Source organism: Arachis hypogaea, chromosome 1 (genome assembly GCF_003086295.3).
Source record: "Arachis hypogaea cultivar Tifrunner chromosome 1, arahy.Tifrunner.gnm2.J5K5, whole genome shotgun sequence".
Lineage (NCBI taxonomy): Eukaryota > Viridiplantae > Streptophyta > Magnoliopsida > Fabales > Fabaceae > Arachis > Arachis hypogaea.
The window spans coordinates 86,870,330-86,875,112 of NC_092036.1; positions in this window are offsets into that span (position 1 = coordinate 86,870,330).

Consider the following 4,783-nt stretch of genomic DNA (forward strand, 5'->3'; position numbering starts at 1 on the left):
GGCAACGGCACCAAAAATTGACGTGGCAGAAATTGGCAAGTTAAGAAATTTTCAATAGAAATACGTTGCAAGTACAGTCCTTAACCAGCCGAAAATCTGCTTATCAATTTAAAAGGGTTGTCATAAAGATTAAAGTTAAAATACTGGGAATATGAATCCCAGGTTGTCTCCCAATGAGTTGCAGAGAGATGTGCTATTTTATCAATCAGGTGTTTTCAAAAATGGTTGAGTTGATAAACAGGAAATTAATTTAGAGAGTTTAATTAATTTTAAATAAAAGCCTTGACTGGGAGTAGATTAGTTGGAAACCCTATTCTTGTTGAAGTACTCTCAAGATTAATTGATAATTGAAGGTTGCTATGTTTAGTTATCCATTACTAGGTAAGGGAGAGTCAAACAAGTTGGAATGCTGTTTCTATTCACAAGTCCCAATCCGCTCATTGAAAAGGATTAGTGTCAGTGACTAGAGGGCATTCCAACAATGAACCCAATTACAATTTTTCCTTTAAGCACCCCAACTCAAAGGTTCCTTTCAATCAACTCCCCATCAAGTTAGAGAACTACTCGCTCATTGTGAATGTAGAACTCATAACATAGGAAAAGGAATTAAAGAAAGACATGATAAATAAAAACTCAAAGGAATCAATTAAAAATAAAGGTAATTCTTGTATTAATAAATTCTAAAATAATCCAATAATAGAATTGAGTAAATTGAAGGACATGGAAGAGTAAAGCCAAGTAAAGAAAACAAACTAGAATGACGAAGTCTTGATGAGGTAATAACTCTTCTCAATATCCTGATGCAAAAAGCAATAGAAAATAAAATCCTAAGAACTATGAATGTGTGGAGATAAAACCTAGAGGAGGAGTAAAAACTAGATCTAAAACTAAAAATTGTGTGGAATCCATGTTCTCCCTTGTTTCTGCATGTTCCCTGGCTCTAGTCTGTTTTTCTGGGCCGAAAACTGGGTTGAAATCTGGCCCAGAAACACTGCCAGCCACTTCTGAGATTCTGCAGATCGCGCACGTCAAGCGGTCGCGTCATTCATGCGGACGCGTCTTTCGGCGTTTTGCTTTTCCACGCAAGTGCGTCGTCCATGCCTCCGCGTCTCTTATGCTTTTCCAATCTGCGCGGTTGCGTGAGTCATGCGGCCGCGTCACTTCTCGCTGGTCATCTCCTCAATTTCTTGTATTCCTTCCATTTTTGCAAGCTTCATTTCCAATCTCCCACTCATTCATACCCTATAAAGCCTGAAACACTTAACACACAGATCACGACATCGAATGGAATAAAGGAGAATTAAAATACCTAATTAGAAGTCTCTAGGAAGTAAGTTTTCAATCATGTAATAATTTTAGGAAGGAAATATAAATACATGCTAATTATATGAATAAGTGGGTAAAGATCATGATAAAACCACACAATTAAACACATTGTAAACCATAAAATAGTGGTTTATTAGCCAGCCATGGTCGTGAGCACCGTGGTTGGTGCGTTTAACTTCATCGTGTGTGTGTGTTGTCGATTTGCCGGTCCATCATGCTCGGGACACGCCTTCTACGCGCGAAGGCTTTCTTTGGTGCAGGGGTACGCCGTTTGGCGCCTCGCTTTTCGTGCTGACCATTAATTGCTCTTAATGATTATTTTGAAACTCTGCATGAGATGACCATTTTGCCCCTGACTTTCGTGCTTCTCCTCATTGGTTTTCTCCACGTTGCTTTACAGTTTTCTTTCAGTTTCATTGTTGTTGCTATCACACTTCTCTTGCTTTCTTTCTTCTTTCTTTAAAAAATCTTTGCTGTGGATTCTTGCTTCGCTCAGACTTCGTTGGTTGCTCCATTTTTCTCCCATTTCTATCTGGTAAGCTTCCTTATTCTCGCCTCTGGAACTGATACAATGCCGTTTATTTTCTCGCCTTGGATTTGCATGTCTTGTTTTTTGTGTGAATCCATTTTGTGTGAATTGCATGGTTGATAGCGTTAGGTAAATAGTGTAGGGGGTTTACCATTCCAATACACTGGTTTCTGCCCTTTGCTTATGATTTTCTAGGATTTGTTTTGGTTCTGTTTGGTTGTAGTTATTGGATAAGAAAGCTATAGTTTCTGGGTTAGTTCCGACCTCCCGATCTCTTAGATTAACTGACTGGTGCCCCTACTGTAGGTATGCCTCATCACGTTGCACGGGCTTCCGCCTCAACCGCGGCTTATGATCGGTATGCCTGGGTGACTTCCGATGTAAAGGATTCCCCAAATCAAATGGGTGAGGAGGAGCTTACCGAGTTCCGTCAAGTCGAGTACTTGTGCAGCGGGACTGACGAGGAGTCTAACTATGATGTTTTTGTCCCCGCCCCTCACAAACGGTTATACGACGTCAACCTTCACTCCCCCCGAATTGCCGATTGGATCTGGTTCAACAAGGCAATGTTTACCCAATTGGGGCTTCGCATTCCTTTTTCTTCTTTCCAAATGGCACTCCTTAACCGATGCTCCGTGGCGCCGTCGCAGTTGCATCTGAACAGTTGGGCTTCCATCCGTTGTTTTGAGATGGTGTGTGAATATTTAGAGCTGCCGGTGTCCGTCGACGTGTTTCTTTACCTTTTTACCCTTACGAATCCCTCCAAAGAAGGGAAAGCAAGAAAAAGATTTATGTCCTTCCGATCTGCCCAGGGTCGGAGGATTTTTGGCTTGTTTGGAGACTCTTACCACGGGTTCAAGGACAAGTACTTCAAGGTGCACCCAGTCAAAGGTCGCCATCCCTTCTGGCTGTCGTTGGAGGGGCAGCGCCTCATCCAGATATATTGGAGTTTCGGGGTGGGGTCCAATACCTTTATTAAGGTGACATACAAAGGAATGTTCTCAGTGGACAAAAAGGTTGCCGACGTGTTGTTGGCTGTGTTTGGGAAAAATCATGTGAACCCCCATCTCCTTATGGGTGACCAGAAGGTCGCTAGGAATTATGTTTGTGAGTAGCTTTAACTTGCATTTCTTGCGCTACTGTTGCTTTTGGTTTATCATGCGGATTTTATGACTAACCTGTTTCATTATCTTGCTGCAGTGCGAATGTCTGCCGAAGTGACCGGTCTCGAAAATTTATATAACACCTTCCTAGCTGGCAACAGCGATGAGGAGATGGCCGACGGAAAGACGGCTGGTGGGAGCCAGGAGAGTCAACCCAGAAATAACGAGAATCAGGTGGAGCTTCCCCCTCGTGATGTTGAGATGTCGGCCTAAAGTGCTGATGGGGCGTGTGTTTCTCCCATCCCAGATGAGGTCGTCGGCACTGGCGGGGGCTTGGTTTCCCATCCACACTTCAAGGAGGATGGTGTGAAGGTTATCCACAACCCAAAGAGGAATAAGTCGTCCTCCAGTCCTGAATGGGTTCTCACGGTGATGGAGAGAAACTTTGATACCGGGAACTTTATAGACTCCCATTTGCTTCCCAGCACGGAGGATTATTTCCATGGATCGGATCTTCCCAGGCAGGCGAGGTGGATGTACCGTTCTCTCCTTCGTGGCGCCGCTATAGCCAAGAAGGCCGAGTTTGAGCTGTCGGGAATGCAGTCGGTGCAGAGGAGGCTCGAGTCCTCTGTTAAGGCCAACAATCAATTTAAGGCGCAAGTGGAAACACTCTGGGAGCAGGTGTCCAAAGCAGAGGAAAGCTCAAAGCTTCCAAAGAGAAGGCCAAAACCGCTGAGGAAAAGTTGAAGACTTTTGATGCAGCCATTTCCTGGCTAGCCGAGCGGGAATTGACCTTGGAGAGTCAACTTAACGCGGCTGAGGGTCGAGTCGCTGCTTTAGAGAAGGAATGTGATGAGGCTGTCTCCTCGGCTAAGGCTGCTCAAACCGAAGCTGAGGAATTTAAGAAGAAGTACAAAGAGACCGTGAAACAGGGGAAGAGCGCCATACTGATGACTGAAGAGGCCCTTAAAACCCAGGTGAAGCTCATGGCTCCTAACTTCGACACGTCAGCAATCGGTGTCTTTAAGACCATCAAAGATGGCAAGATTGTCGACACGCCGAAGAAGTGACCTATGTGCTCGTTTCCCTTTGTTTTTGCAGACCTGGTTGTGTAGTTTGATGAACTTTGTTGTTGTGCATATTAGATCTTGGAACTTTGAACTACTTTTTGTTGAACTACTTTTCATTCTATTTTATTACCATTTTGTTGGCATTGACTTGTCGCCTGCTTTTGTTTACCGTAGTGTTGGTAATTCGATGAAGCTAAGTTGTGGCTTTATTATTGCTACAACCATTTGTTATGGTGTCAACTTGGTTGGTTTCTGAGGTGATCAGTCCCGAGATACTATATCGTCGCCTTGTTTAAAACGTGTCGTAAGAAATTCGTTGTCATGGGATGAATAAAAGGGTAAGAGTAAATTTGAGCAAGTGAATATTAATCGGCAGTTGAACGAATCTATGGCAATGATAAGAATTTAATAAGTAAATTATCTAATGATAAAGCGAAGCCCAGTCTTACTAGGCTTGTCAGGTCGCCTGCTCGGCGTGTTGGACTAGGAATAAAATCTTCTTAAGTTATCTGCATTCCATGTTCTCGGGACTTCCTTGCCATCGAGCCTTTCCAACTTGTAGGCGCCCTTACCAATCACCTCTTTGACCATGTAAGGGCCTTCCCAGTTGGCCGCCAGCTTACCTTCCCCCTGAGTTGGCAGCCCGATATCGTTGCGCCGCAGGACCAGGTTATTTTGTTCAAACTCTCTCTTGAGTACCTTGGCTTTGTAGCGCAGGGCCATTCTTTGCTTCAGTGTTGCTTCCGACAAATGGG